Source organism: Sceloporus undulatus, chromosome 4 (assembly GCF_019175285.1).
Source record: "Sceloporus undulatus isolate JIND9_A2432 ecotype Alabama chromosome 4, SceUnd_v1.1, whole genome shotgun sequence".
NCBI classification, from domain to species: Eukaryota; Metazoa; Chordata; class Lepidosauria; order Squamata; family Phrynosomatidae; genus Sceloporus; species Sceloporus undulatus.
The window spans coordinates 170,755,537-170,771,961 of record NC_056525.1 but is presented as its reverse complement, the minus strand read 5'-3'; the positions used below and the strand labels follow the sequence as shown (position 1 = coordinate 170,771,961).

The window sequence follows — 16,425 nt, the reverse complement described above, 5'->3', positions numbered from 1 at the left end:
TCCTGCCGCTAGGAGATAGTGGAAATTCTCCCACCCATTTTTTTTTCTCAAAAAATCCTATAAGAGACAGATGATTGCTGTTGTTGCTCTTACACCACCTTTGATATTCAGTCATCTTTCCACATAGGGCTAAGTATGAGTAGATTGCATGGCTGTGTACTCCAATGGCAACAGCAGTCTGTGTTCTTTACAAAATCAGTCCTTACCATAAGGTAGCTTGGCACTGAGAATGGTTCCATGGAAACACATGACTTCTCTTACCACTGGATGGCTGAGACTCTGAATGACCTGCTTGCATTGAAAAGTCTTTTGCAAAAAGTGAAAGTGAAGATCCAGTCTGTTGGCATTTAAGTGAAGCATTCACACATCCAAGCTCTCTTTTGCCATCTCTGTGTGTCTGAATACTTGACAGTATTTATTATTTTATTTATATCAAAGATTTATATCCTGCCTTTCTCCCACAGAAGTAGGATTTTGACTGCCTGACTGAAAGTATAAAATCTGCTGTATTCACAGTCCTAATTCCATGTTAGCAGAAGCTGAAGTTCCCATCTATTATTTACCATGAGTAATAGTTGAGAGCAGTCATGTATCTCAGCCATTTGCATTTTTATCTGTGATTATTCATCAGCTTTTGGGCTTTCTCAGAAAACCACTAGCTGAAGAGTCCTTCAGCCATGAATATGCAGTAGTAAGAAATTATTCCCTAGTGTGACTGATGAGCTTTACCCAGATTATTCAGAGTTCAAGTCAAGAGGTTTTAGATGTCTCTGTAGGGGTAAGTGAGTGTGTTCATTTTCACTCCCAAGCTGTCAACTGAACTTTAATTGCTTTTGATCATCATGGTACAGAAGTCTGTTAAAAAGGATAAGGAAAATGTTGCATGGATTTTTATTAACTGACTAGAACATGTGTATGAAGGGTGATTGAGAAGGTGATAGATAGATATACTAGAAGACAGGCCAAGTTAATAAAATGAAGTACCCGTGTTTTAATTCTATATACACTCCTCTGAGCAGAAGTAATTATTTGATTTATGGACTACTTGCCATATTTGCAGTTGTGACTGATAGCTCCCGTATCACTCCCATGTCAAAGGGACATCTGCTCCAGGATTTAGAAAAAAACACTTTAACAGAGTTGTCTAAGGTGCTGAACTCTTTTCCCAGAATCAGCTTAGCACCCTAGATGTCTCCTCTGATGTTCACACTGATATCTGAAGTAGATTCCCCACTGACATGAAACTCACCAGCTACCACTGCTTAGGCGAAAAAAATATCTTCAGGTGTTTTACAGTTCAAGATCACATATTGAGATATAAACATCATCATAATACAGTCTCATCAGTTAAAACATTTCAGTCTGTTAATACAAGTCCCAGCAGTTAACAAACTGGGCAGGACATTCAGTTAGGGATGGCCTGGGTCATGAAATGGGTCTTTAACAGATGCCTAAAGCACATAATGGTTGGCACCTCCCATATAACATGGGAGCGGCACTCTTTCACTAGTGCGGCTGTTTTGCAAAATGTTACAGAATTCAGTTTGTCTTTATGTCCAGGACACACTTTGAAAAATGATTCTTTGAACTGTAGTCCATAAAAGTAACATTTTTCTAGTTCTGAGACAGGTATAGTTCTTTAGAACCCCTACAACACTGTCTTTTACGTGCAGAGATATGAACATTTTAAGCCATGGGAATAAAAGCAAGCAGTTTTTCAGGAGGGAGAGTGGAATTTTTCAGAAAAATTGAGGGGGGAAAGTGATGCCAGTACCCTTTACAGGATCAGTGTTACTTTGGGGATGTAAAATATGTTCTCCCTGAATTAATTTGGTGTTGTGTTAGGAATACTAAAGTGCAGTTTATTCAGGCAATGCTGTAATTATAAATGAATTTTACCTCTGTGTGTGTGTGTGTCTTACAAGTTGAGGTATATGGTAAAGTGTAAGGAACTTTTTATCTTTGCCCATTTATGAGGATCAGGCAAAAAACAACAATAAAACAGAAGAAACCATCTGCACTAGCAAAACAACAATAACAAAAGCCCATTTTGTTTCATCTACAGTTGACCCTTCGCATTTGTGGATTAAGAGTTCACAAATTTGATGATTCATGTGGGGAGCGTTTTGGGCGGGGGGGGGGGGGAATAAAGAGAAGCCAAAAGTTTTTTTCTCCAAGATTTATGGGGTATTTTGGGTTGGGGCCTTCACCTTTCTGGCTATGTGTAGCTGTGTCAGGGATGGAGCACTATTCGCAGTGTATAGCACAGATTCCTCCCCCCAGGAAGGCCTGAAGAAATCAGGAGCCTGATCATACCCCTAACACCTATCAGATTCCTGGTTGAAGTTACAGTTGGAGCTTTTTCACGTAGTGCTTCAGCTAGGAAACAGAATTCACTGTCACTCCTCTTCCCTCCTTCTCTGTGCTGTAAAGGTTAGGGAAGATAAGCCCTTTTGACCTACACTTTCAGGAGGCAGCCAAGTCCTAGTGATCTGGCTCCTGGAAGTGTCAGCTGAGAATGGGAATGGGAATCCCTACCAAACTGAATTCCACTTTTGGGAGGAAAGGTGGGGTATAAATAAAGAACTTCAGCATCACCATCCTGGCTTTTCCAGTCATTGATCACAGAGAGTGAAGACTGTCCATTACAATATTCCTTTAATAAAGTGGGACGGGAAGAACTGGACCCTATTTAGGCCAGATTAAGTCTACACCCTATGTGTTCCTTAAGGTCATACTTCTCAACCTAGCTGCAGTGGAAGCTCAACAATTTTTTCCACATGTGCCAGGGATGGATACTATATTTATACACCACCACATTATAACCATGTTTCCTGAAAATTCTCTGAAGGCCAGCTCCGGTCCACAGACCACCACCTTGAATAGCACTGCTTTAACACTCCTAGACTTGCAATAAACAGTTAATTCTGCTGAAGCAGAACTACCTCATCAGAACCCAAATAGTTTTGTTACTCACTTTTCTGTTAGAAATACGTTGAAGGCCTATGCTCTCTCTCACTGAGTCACTTTCATGGAAAGAGGCAATAAAAGTCCCCCTCATGGACTGTTGGGTGAGTTGGCTTTTCTAGGAAACCACTTCTCATCCCACCTACACATATTTTGTTATAAATGGGTATATTTCAAAAGCAAAAATAAAATGCTGTTTCCAGAAATAGCAATAGCAAGTACATTTCTATATCGCTTATCAGTGTGACTTAAGCACTGCCTAAGCGGTTTCCAATATGTACGCTAATTGCCCCCAACAAGCTGGATACTCATTTTAGTGACCTACGGAAGGATGCAAGGCTGGGTAGACCTTGAAGTCCCTGGGATCAAACTCACAACCTTGTGGCTGTGAATGGCTGCAGTACTGGCCTTTAACCACTGTGTCACCAGGGCTCCTCTTTGGCTTCTGTGATGAACTGGAAGATAGTAAGATAAGCTAAGATACATCAGCTCACAATAACAGCACACATTACAAAACATGCCAAAAGTTGGTCAAAACGAAGGGTGGATTTAGATTTCTGTGCTCTGGGTTTTGCATCCAAACATTATAGCTGTAGTTGAAATGCAGGGAGATGCTGTCCAGCCAGATCTTGAGATACATTTGACCAGCACTTTACAACCAATCCAACTGTTCTCAGAATAGTTTCCAATTTGTGATGATGATGATGATGATGATGATGATGATTGAAGAAGACTTGAGTAATTTTTCCAAAGTCTGACTGTACTTCTGCCCTGGTGGCGCAGTGGTTAAATGCCTGTACTGCAGCCTCTCACTCAAAACCACAAGGTTGCGAGGTCAAGACTATCAAAAGGGCTCAAGCTTGATTCAGGCTTGCATCCTTCCGAGGTCGCTCAAATGAGTACCCAGATTGTTGGGGGCAAATTAGCTTACAGTTGTAAACCGCTTAGACACTGCTTAGGCAGTATGAAGTGGTATATAAATGAAGCTTGTTTGTTCGTTCGTTTCATCTGAACCTGCCTTGCACTGTACTAAATTTTGCCACACATAACTCTATTTTGATGTTCTTTACTCAAAATAGCAGCAGCTCTGTCAAGTTAAGTAGCAAATCTCTGAACATTCTGCTCCCCAGTTTAACTGGAGATTTGATGGAGACTTGAATCTGAGATCAAACATAGGACAAGTGCGTATTCTGCACCTGAGCACTTGCACCTCCCATATAACGAATGTCATACAGGTTCTTCTGGTTCCTTTATCAGAATTCATGTTGCTGTACTCGGTATTGATATTTGCTTTTAAGCAATTAAAACCTGGGGTTAAAATCCTGCTGACTGTGAAGCATGCTTATATCTTTTTCTGATTTATAATGTTTGATCGTGCCGTTCTGGTGGTGATTAAAGGTTGCCTTCTTCACATACTAACAGGGAAAAGAAAGTGAATGGCCAGTATTAATACAAGTGCAGGTATGTTACTAGTGGGTAGATTCAAACAGTGCGCAGAGACAAGAGGACTAACAGAGAGGTATTGTTTATTCACAGATAGCCAGTGAATCAACCTTTGTTTGTATCAGATGCTGCAGTGCAGCTCCACAGACTGGTTGGGTCTGGTTAAGGCAATTGCTCTTTAACACTGAGGCAAGGGCCAAACTGCAGTTAAAAGTGGAATTTTATCTTTCACACATTTCATTGCTATAGCTTATCTAAGCAAGTGACTTCAGTTGACCTTATTTCTGGTTTTCTGTATGAACTGGAACATTGTCTCTTGTGGTGTTATCACATTCATTTGAAACAAATTCCTACTTTTCAGTTTAAAATACATTAAGCATATTAAAACCGTGTTTAGTAATTGTTCTATACCTGACACAGTAAGAAAGGGCCTTCTGAAGCAAAATAAGATTTTCCTCACACAGTACATATGTTTGTGTTCATTTTTTTAAAAATCACCTCAGATGTGCACCTGAAAATGTACTACGTGAGGATTTTATAGACTGTTTGTAAAGGGGGAGAGGTTGGTTGTTCAGTGAGATTGGCTGACACTCCCTGTTGACAATATACCAGGGCTTGTCAAAGGTATGTTTTTGTTTCTTAAAGCAAAGAACAATGTGGGACCCCCTCCCATGCCATGTACAAAGGCCAAAGAAACTACAGTTAAACATTCAACACATCTGTGATGCCTAGAGACAGCGCACTCGCTTAGGAGGAAACAGTGCAAGTTTCATGACACACCATTCTTTCCTACAGTTCCTTGCTGCTACATCCCAGCATCTGTTGTTGGGGCAAATGTCTCACTCTCCCTGATGGATGAGGTGTCAATCCTGAGGTTAGTAGCAGTTCTTACAGGTATGTAGGGACATATGAAGCACTATAGCATTAGATGTTGGATTTTTTTTCCAAGGTAGGAGGAGAAAAGGTCTACACGTTTATTTCTTTTTGGAGAAAGAATGGTGTTGCTACTAAACAGATTTCCCTTCCTTCTTTGCATGAAACCTTACTAGAGAACATGTCTCTGCAAAGCAAAAAGGGGTCACATAGAAGCAATGAAACAGCCTTTCCCAACCTAGCACCATCCAGATGTTCTTGATGACAGTTCTGCTCATCCACAGCCAGCATGTCTATTGGTTGTGGCAGCCAGAGGTTTTAGTCCTTCAGGGGTGGGTAATGTTATAAAAGAGTGACATAAGAAGGATAATTATGTGCATCTTCCTCACGGTACCTTTCTGAGGTTGGAAGAGAAATGTCAGCTCTAAAATGGTAGAAATGTTTCTGGTCTCTCTAATTTTGTACATATTTGTCAATCTGTAGGCATGAGCCAATATGGTTTAGTGGTTTAAGTGTTGGACTACAGTTTTGGAGACCAGAGTTTGAGTCTCCACATGGCCATGGAAACCCACTGGGTGACCTTTGGATGATTCAGACATTCTCAGACCCATAAAACCTTGTGACAGGGTCATAAGTTGCCATAAGTTGGAAACAACTTAATGGTACACAGCATCAATGGGTGTGTCCAAAGATCTATCATATGTTGTTCATTTAAATGTAGGTTGATAAGAATCAACCTACACACCTGTAAAATAATGTCTTAATAGTGTCAAAACAATCCTTTTACAAAGTTAATTACATCAATCCTGACTCTCCTTTTCTTTCCCCCAACCCTGCAGCCATCACTCCTCCACTGGCTTTTAGAACGTGGATTCCTAATCTAGGTTTTTAATAAACTCTTTGCTACATTTCAGTGCAACAAAATTGCTAAAAAGCTGGAGGGAACACTGTGTTCTTTACTTCAGAACAATCAGATTTAATTATACTCCTGTTTGTGGGCATATTATCTTCAGAAACTGCAGGACCTGCCTCTGTTCAAGAACTGAAAATATAAGCAGAGGAGGCCTTGTCAGAAAATACTTAACCCAGTGCACCTGCCTCTGCCAATCTTGCGCTAAAAATGGCAGTGGAGGTAGAGGTTGCCCATGTTTATTCTCTGATTTGACCCCTCTTGTAAGTCAAGTCTCCCCTTTAGTTAGCTATTTTTAAAAGGGTTGTTGTTATTTTTTTTTAAAGGAGGAAAGCACAATCTGTTTTCAAAGATTTTCTGTAGTTTCTCAGTGTTTTTCATCAATAAACAAGTCCAAGTTACTGTTAAACAGTTTGCAGAAGGGCTTTGCTGTCAAATATCTTGCAGGGTTGCTGAGTTGAGGAGCCAAGGAGAGCCACATCCAGGTCCCTTTTGGAAACTCACTGGAAGGTCTTTGGGCAAATTGCCCAAAACGGTGGGGATGGGCCTTCAGGTTGACTCTGACTTGTGAACCTATCCTAGGGTTTTCCTGGCAAGATTTATTCAGAGGAGTTTTGCCACTGCCCTTCTCTGAGGCTGAGAAAGTGTGATTTGCCCAGGGCCGCCCAGTAGATTTCCATGGCTGAGTGGAAATTCATCTCTGGTCTCCTGGAGTCCTAATCCAACACTCAAACCAGTGCACCATGGTTGTTGGTATTATTATGAGGATAGCAATGAGATCAAGATATGAGGCTACATCCAATTTTCCATTAACAGAATCCACTTTTGTGACAGACCTTCCCCGTTCTCTCCTCCCATTGCAGTCCTTCCATGTGGTCTCAAAATGTTCTAATGGAGGAGATTTTCCAGATTGGCTGCATTGGGGGAGGGCACATTAGAAGGCGAAAATCCTCTTTATGATGTCCCTGGAGACAAATGCAACTGGATGTAATCCAAACCCTTAGGAAACAGTATGAAAGAGATATAAAGAAGTAAGTAGTCTTGCCAAATCATTTTAATAAAGGCTCCCCCCCCCCAACTGCCAGCAAAGTGTGTATGAGGCCCTCTGGGAGCCTAATAAACCATCTTGGGGTACACTTTCCTCACTTCTGCTTTATACCCAGGGTAAGGAAAAGGTACCCTATAGTCTCCATAGAGCCAGCATGGCATTTTTGGTTTGTGCATTGAATGACTCCGGAGACCAATTCCCCCACTTGGCCATGGAAACCCACTGGGTGGCTTTGGGCAAGTCACACAGTCTCAACCCCAGAAAACCCTGTGATAGGTTTGCCTCATGGGTCCGAAACACACTGCAGAAATAATCCAGTTTGAGACTGATTTAACTGCTCTGGCTCAGTGCTAGGGAATCCTGGGAAATGACATTTATTATGGCACCAGAGCTCTCTGACAGAGAAGGCTGAATGTCTCACAAAACAGCAGTTCCCGGAATTGCCTAACATTGAGCTAGGACAGTTACAGCAGTCTCAAACTGGATTATTTCTGCAGTGTGTTTTGGACCAGGGTTGGCATAATTGAAAATGATTTGAAGGCACACAGGAACAACAATAGTCTGCATACAGCAACTCAAGACCATTTTGAAATATCTATTTATTTTTGAAATATCTATTTTTGGAATATTTATTTATATTTACTATAAATGCTGCCTTGGAACTCCTGAGCAACTTCACCACATTTGTTGGTTCCCCCTGAGCTATTTTAGGTCCTGTAGGGAGGATTTAAATCCAAGTTACACTGGAACTTTGGGGTAAGAATGGGGGAATATTAATAAAATCTTCGCGGAGATGGTGGTGATGGTGAGGCTGATAATGAGGCCAAGGGTATAGGGGTCTGGTGGGGGGGTCCTCTGAGGGCTTGTAATGGCCAAAGCATCTCTCCATCCCTGGCAGTTTGCCCCCTTTATTTGTTTGCTCCAGCTTTGCACAATTGTCACATTCTTAAGTAGTGTTCAATAGTGCTTAGAGAGTAGGAAAAGTGAGGTTTCTGGGGTTTGCAGTGAAAAAAGTATTTTTTCAGGTCATCTTAGGAGCTACTTTCTCATAAGGTGGCCTGGCTTTATTTATATTTACTATAAATGCTGCCGCAAAAGGTTTTTCCAGCTGTCGTTTTACTTGCTTGTGTCTTTCAAATGTTTACCTTACCTGTCAAATGGCTGAGTTAATTGTTTGGATTTTTAAAAAAAATCGCCCTCCTCCTCCTCCTCCTCATTTGTGTTTATATCCCACCCTTTTTGTGACCAAAGTATCTTGAAGGCAGTTGTCGACATGAATAGACAGTTCCCATGACATACATGTACTGAATATAGGGTAATGTGGAAAAGCAATCATTACTTGCTCCGTTACATTAAATCTTTGGACATTTGTACTCGGTACTTTTTAAATAATGTGCACAATGTCAAATTCAGGTCTGTTTCTGTGTTGGAATTTCCACTGGAAAGCCATATGGGTTTTTTTTTTTTGGGGGGGGGGGGGGTTCAACATGATCAGGAAGGACTTGAAATAACCATGGAGCCAAGACTTTCTTAAAATGTAAAGCTTGAAGCTTTCATGGCCGGCATCCATAGTTTTTTGTGGGTTTTTCGGGCTATGTGGCCCATGTTCTAGCAAGTTTTTTCTTTCTGACATTTCACCAGCATCTTGGCTGGCATCTTCTTTCTCTGAAGAGTGCCAGCCACAGATGCTGGTGAAACTCAGAAAGAAACTCTGCTAGAACGGCCCACTAGCCCGAAAAACCACAAAAACTTTCTTAAAACTTCATCTCTACTGAGGCAGCCCATATACTGGTCATTGTTGGAAAAATGCTGAACACAGATGAGGCATTCTTCCAGCATGGTCTTCTTAATATATTCTAAATTCTCTTTTCTATGTTAGGTAATGAATAGGAAGGATTTCTTCCTCTCCCCCCGCCCCCAACACTTCCAATACACACACACTTTTTGTGTAAGGAAAAGGGAGTTAATGAGCCACAGAGCTGGATGCTTGGCAGAGCACATGCAGACTCAGCATTTTTGGTAAAGAACACAAAGTTGGCATAGAAAAGGGCCCAAGTCACCACTGTTGCAGGACTAAGAACTTTGACAGGCTTTCAGCTTTGTCTTTTTAAAAATGATTATTATGCATTGCTTTATATTATAGGCTTGACATATGCTCTTTACTTAATCCGCCCAGAGCCAAGTCTTGTTACCTCTTTGGCCAGTTTGTTGGGGGGGGGCGGGGAAGACAGAGAGACAGAGAGTGTGGGTATACCATCTGTTCTGTTAAGTGCATAACAAGTAAAAATTTCTGGTTTACAATGTCACATTTTCAAGAACCAGATGACCACAAGCATTCTTCTAAAGAAGAAAGAGGGAGGGGGAAATGACAGGCTGCAGTTCATTGACATTTCTCAGGAAGCAAATTGCTGCATACCAGAAAGTCAAAAGAAGAGATGGCAAAGGGGAGGCTGATGAGAGAAGCATTGTTTCTTTCCTTAGAACCTCATCATTTTGAAATATTAAATTATGAAATATGCCTCATGGATTTTGCTCCTTTAAATGTATAGTCAATTCTGCTAGGGAGAGCAAAATAAATGAACCAAGGCCAAAGGAGGATATAGGCAGAAGTCTCATCTGTAAACCAACTTAGTCCAAACAAGTCCAGAGTATTTTTGACAGTTGTGCTCAAACTCCTGGCCAGTCCATGTGTTACCAAAGATGCTTTCACATGACTGGAAGCCACACTTTGCTGGCAAGATCTGGTAGGAAGGAAGCCTGGGGTTAGATCAGGAATGTGTATTCTTCCCACACCACTGTGTTCTCCAGGTCCCTAAGGGAGGGACAACATTGGCATGGTTGCCCAACTCACACAGTTTCTTCTTGCAGGTCTTTAAAATCATTTAACTGCTTTCCGCCCTTGAACTCTGCTTGTTTTTAGCTGTTGTTTTATGCTGTTTGATTTGCTGTTGTTGCTTGTTTCATTTGATTTTATATACTGTACTGTGAACCATACAGGACTCAATTATGAAAGACTATATAGAAATGTTAAATAAATATAGAGGAATTAATGGACTAGAATATCACAAGCTAGTAGCCCACTCTGTTCCAGTAAAGTATGCTCTGTCTTGGTTAATCTCCAAAGAAAGCACATGTTTCATAGCTAAAGTAGCCATCGAAAATGCATTTGTTGTAGGTGACCTTTCCAGAATCCCCCAGTGGTCATCTTGGCTGTGGGAATGTTAGTTCAAAAAAGTAACTTTTCTAAGCTCTGCCATGAAGATGCTCTCCAATTCAAGGAAATGTACAGTAGCCCTGAATACTTTACTGTGTAATCATAGGCATGGTTACTTAGAAATTAGTCCCACTGAGCTTGATGAGACTTACTCTCAAGACAGTGTACATGGAGATGCAACCTTAACATCAGGACTAGAGGGGTTCTCAAGCTTTGAGTCTCTAAGATAAAGATCTGAAGTTGGAGGCAAGAGCCTAAACATATAGCATGCAGACCTTTAGGGGAGGAATTATCAATTGAAAATTATGCCCGATTGACATTTCAGTCTTTTTATCATGTAGTTGGGATGTTTCAGTTACAGTATTTTAATCCAAGCATCATCATCTTCCATTTTTAACTCTCCCATGCCCTGCCACTACTCTTTCCTGTGTTGCTGTGTTACCACGGAAAATCCATTAGGGACAGAAATTTGAAGTAGTCCCATTGTACCCATTGACTGGTAGTACTGAGAGTCCTCTGCCTGGAACAGGATGTAAGGAATGCCCACAAGTGTTCTTGATCTTGACAAAAAAAGGGTATGATCACTTTACTGACCAACGATGTGGAAGAGGGTTAGTGTTTGGGAATTTCTGTAAAGAATTTGTGCACAAAAACATGGTTTTTTTGCCCCAAAATGTTTTTTGCACAACGGTATATTTTGCCAAGCAATATCAGAGTATGATCAAGATGGCAAAAATTATTAATGAGGGGGAATACATCATGTAGGAGATGTGGTTTGTTTTTGTGTGAGTCTACGGGGAAAGGCAAACTTTACCCTTCCATCTGCCCCCTATTGAGTTAACTGAGTACAAACTATTTTTGCAGTTTGAACTCAGTTTTCAGCAACTGAAGTAAGCTGAGGACAAAGGGGAGAAAGTAGGAGAAGGAGAAAGGAACCAGGACATTTTAAAAGCAGCTGAAAAAGTGGCAAGATAAATGATTAATTGGGGCTATCCCTACCAAACTGGGGCAGTTAGCCCTCCAAAATTGGTTTTAGCATACTTTCTGTAACTTGACGTAATGTGGTGTCCCTTCCAGTTTAAGTTTTCAAGTGTTCCTTGGCTTGAAGGAGCTAGTGGGGGGGATCAGGAGACAAAACTACAATTTTTGAGTGTCTCTTTACATAGTTTTGAGGCTAAAATCATCTTGAACATATTTAGGGGTTTGCAGATATCCTGAGGCACTTGGGGGGGGCATGCTTGGGTGCTACATTTCATAGTCTTGTCACATGTACATTGACTACCTGTCACTTGTAGACACATCTTCCAGTAGAATAGATACCAGAATTTCCTGCCAAATTCCAAATAGCACTGACATGGTGCAAACATAATTCTGATGTTTCTAATCATAGTCTAGCCTGATCATGTATGATAAAATGTTGCCTGTGCAAAGCTATTTATCAGCCTATAAATCCACTGCATCCAAACAAATAATTTCAAAAACAGCACATTGAAGCAAAGATCCACACATGGATCTACTTTACTGAATACTCTTTTTTTCTTTGTGGTCTTTGGGCCTCATGCAATTGTAGCTTCAGACATGATATGTAAAAAAATACAACCTACTGCTACTAATACAGAAAAGGAAAACTACAAAATTAAATACACAGGGCATTTCCAGATAGATGCATTGTGCAACTCTTCTGTGTTTTTGTCCTTAACTTTTTTTTTTCCTGATAAGAAAAATACGAAGGAGGTGAATGGGAAAACCCAAGAGAGTTATAAATGGAACACAACCATATCTAGATCTCTCTTGTAAAATTCCATAAACAAAACATGGAAGTTGCTTGATAACACTCTTGTTTGAAGGCACGCATGAGTATAGCTCTGTGGATATACTCCCAGCACAAACTGCTTGGTAAAGTGGAAGACCACACTAAAAGTGGGCACTTGATGAACAAGGATCTCGGCAGTTTCTCATTCATAGGATTGTCATAAGCTGAAGTCAACTTGACAGCAAATAAGAACAACAATAGTAGCACAGCTAGCTTTGAGCAAATGGAAATAAGCTCAGGTCCATGTGAACAGCTTCAGAAATGGCCATGGAAGTAATCTAGGCTGTAGTTGGGAGATATTATTATCATGCTTGTTGGGAGAGTCTGGAAGTTATAGTCTAGAAAAGTAAATGTTGCCTTGAGTCATATATGCAAGGAGAAAATTGGGATATAAATGAAACAAACCAATAAATGTTGCCCAGTTCTGAGCTAGACATGGAAAAAAAACCATAGCTTGTATAAACTGTCTTGCATTGTCCTTGCACCTATTGTATTGTAGTACAGATATAGGAATGTCTAAGGATTCAGTTTGGTTGCTTTTTAGATAAGAACTTTTCAAAATGTGGAAATTCTTTGTAAATTAAGTATTAAAATCTTGAGATTTTACAAATCTAAAAGTGGAAGAAAGCTAAATTACGGATGCATTCATCTGGGTGGAAGGTTTTAAAGTGTTTGAATCCCTGATTATTGAGCTAAGTTTGTGGTGCTGAAATAAGTTCCTTGCCACTTCTTTCTGTTAGGCTCTTCATCTTGAAGAGCTGCATTGCAAGCAAGTACAACATGATCCTATCCATTCTGGCAATAGCAGTACCTTTGTATGTGGCTGGAACAGATGACTGAGAATATTGTTTAGTTTATTTTTGACCACAACTTCCTAAAATTCACAAATTGCTTCATTAGTATGATACAAAGAACTAGATGTTTTAAAAATTTGAATTTCAGGAGAAAGCAAAAAAATTGACAATGCACATGCATCCCTATGAAAAATACTCAGGTGACAGGGAGCAGGCAGGGAATCTAAGATGGATTTTCAATGTATGTACGTATTTGGTTATTTGTGCCTTTGGCCAAGTTCCAGAGTAGCACATTTCAACATTGCTGTGATTGAGCATTTTTCTACATACTTTGTATAAGCAGCCTGACGCCATACATTAAATCAAGGATTAAAATTTAAGGCTGCCTGGGGAAGAGGCTTTTGTTTCTAATTTGCCATATCTGTTCTCCTAGAGAGGATGGTTTGTAACGCCTTAGGGACTTGTTATTTACCTAAAACAGAATTGCTCCAAACGAAAAGTCCCTGGGGGAGAAAATGTAAAATGTGCTTCCCCTCCCCAATTTCTTTTTGTTAAAAAAAGTCATTTATGTTCTAAAGCATTTCTGCAACAAGTATGCTTAGTATTCAGAATTAGTAGGTCAGGCTAATAATAAACTTGTCACTGAAAGATCTGAAGGAGATTTGTGGGGCTTTTGTCAGTCTTTGGAAAAAAACAGCTCCAAAATTATTTGTAAGCTCAAGGGAGGAGGGAAAGAGACTGAAACAGCTTGTGCCACTAACTTAGTGCACTGTGTGAAAGAAACATCTTTGGTGTTGTTGTAACAGTTCAAATATTATTATTATTATTATTATTATTATTATTATCTCTCCAATAAGATGGAGGCAGCTTACATATATGCAGGTAAACATGAGGCCATAAAGATATGAAGTACTTCCTGTCTAGACTACCTGCTACCCAAAGATAAGAGGTAGCATCTGTTTTGCTATTTGTATCTAGAACGTTGGGCTATAGGCATACCTGATGATTCTGTGTGGATAGTGGTAGCTGAAGGTAAAACACAGATTTTGCATGCAGAAGGTTCAGGTTGGCTAAGTTAAACCTTGATTTAAACCTAATAGCCTTTAAAAAACCACTTTTTTATGGATTATACATTTTAAAAAATATATTACTGTTTTCCAGCCATGTCAGTAGAACGACGACTATTTGAATCTAAACATTTTAGCTTTAACAGTTTAACAAACAATTGTCCATTTCTAGACCAATATCCAGTATCAGTTGCTTCTTTTTATTCACCTTATTTTAGTACAAAAATGCCATCCAGAAGCAAATCCTTCAAATGGCATAAATTCAACAAAACAAAATTCAACCAAAAAAATCTTTTAAAAGAACAATTATTATCTAAGATAGTGTTCATGATGCCTGAACTGCATTTTGCTACTTAATTTTCTGATTTAGTCCCATATTGGTATAATTGTATATATCTTCCTATATACAGGCTACCAACTTGTCAATATAATTCCCAAAGTTTATTAAGAGATATAAACCAAAAAACAGTTCAGTATTTGACGTTACCCATTTGGGGAATCTGACAACAAGCAATAGGCAATACTTCTCTCTGACATGCTCAAGAGCCACCATCAATCAGTGCAGGCTTTACTAGGCTAGATGGACACATAAACTAACATGAATGGAGGCAGCTTCGTGCGCACTAGATTTTTTCCCTTTAAACCCATGTGTTGACATGCCAAACCATGCAATCATACTAGATTTCTTATGTGCCAAACCATAAGATTTTTGCCTGATTAATCAATTACTGAAGTCTTGTCAAGATTAAAATGTCTTTGGGCTTTTCTACATGACTAAAATACTCTTCATTCCAAGCTAATAGACTGTGATCCAGCTGCTTGCAATTTGGAGGAATTCAGGCTTTTGGGATGTGTGTGAAAAATTCCATAAACACTGTTGAAAAAAGATTTGCATTTTTTACTGGAGAATCTGCAAATATCTGCATTATCAAACATCTGGCTGACCATCCACTTCGCACAGCTGAGTTTTTTCAGGGAGGGCAAATAGATGCGAATTTGCACAGGAAAATAAAGACAAGCATTGATACAAACATGTGAAAACCCACAGCAATTTGTCTGCTAATGATGGAAGAACAACAAGGAAAGGACCTGTCTAGCCTACTTTAAAATGATGTTTTACAACCCTGGAGCAGCCTGGTAAGATGGCTGTCTTCTATGTTGCTACCAGACATGCCTGTGAAGGTAATGAGACCCAGAGAAAGGCTTCTCCTGAACATCTCAGGGCCTGGGTAGGCTTACATACCCCTCAACGTTTCTCTGAAGAAAACTGGGATATGGTGGCTGAGCAACATCAGAATGTGGTTGAGAAGGTGAAAGTTAGTAATGAGGAAGAACACACAATTTAAGAGATGCAGTTTGCTTTTTCCTAAGCCCACTGGGAATGGCAAGAAGATTCCACCGCTGCCACTTCTCTCCCCACTACAGAGTTAAATTAAGAGCCAACTACCTTTGCACTTTGGCTTCAGTTAACAGTAACTGAAATAAGCTAAAGAGGGAAAGTGGGAGATGGAAAAAGAAGCTGGAACATTTTAAAAGCAGTGGAAAAGTGGGAGAAAAGAGGGTCAGTCAGTGTCATCAGGACTGTCCTTGCGAGAGTGTGGGTTTATATGGGAGAACAGGATCCTTCCAATAGCCTGTTCTGCAGTTATAGCACAGTTTATTAAATTCCATGTAACTCTTCAGAATTTTAGCACCTATGTAACTCCTATTTCTTGCTGGCACTTATGGAAAACAAAGCAATATTAATCTCAAGCCACCTCTTTGTTGTACTAAACTTCTTCGGCATCTGTTAGTTATGTGCCTACACTTTAGAAAATTGTGAAACCAAATAACATTTACTGTGTAGGGAATATCTGTTATTGCTATAAACTGGTTTTAGAGATGGTTTTATTATTTTTAAAGCCACACTGAATTGAATGTTTGCCATGCAGATGTTAATTCCAGATTTAAAGCATTTATTTTGTTATCCAGGAGGGTTAACCCATGGAGGCAGTTGGTTATAAAATATCAAAAGTGCAGACCTGTGCAATAGCTGAAGTCTCTTTTTCAAATCATAAATATACATATAAAGAAAAGTTAGTGTTGTGATCAAAGGACCTGGGTATCAGCTGTGTGGATAGCTATCATCCTCATCTTCATCCTGATTATCTAATGTCTCTAATTCAAGGCATTCTGAAATACTGGCTTGGATCAAAAGGGACTCTCCAAACATTACAGCTTAGTTTCCATGATGTGCAACCATCATGAGTGTAGATACAATGAGACAGATTTACTAACATATGTTTTATCTGTCTAA

The 16,425-nt window shown here is 39.8% G+C and overlaps 1 protein-coding gene across 2 annotated transcripts in view; it reads left to right on the top strand.

Moving 5' to 3' along the window:
• The window catches only part of NEDD9 (neural precursor cell expressed, developmentally down-regulated 9), a 74,489-nt gene that overhangs the window by 44,421 nt on the left and 13,643 nt on the right, over positions 1-16,425 (top strand). The gene's annotated exons all lie outside the window — the stretch shown is intronic.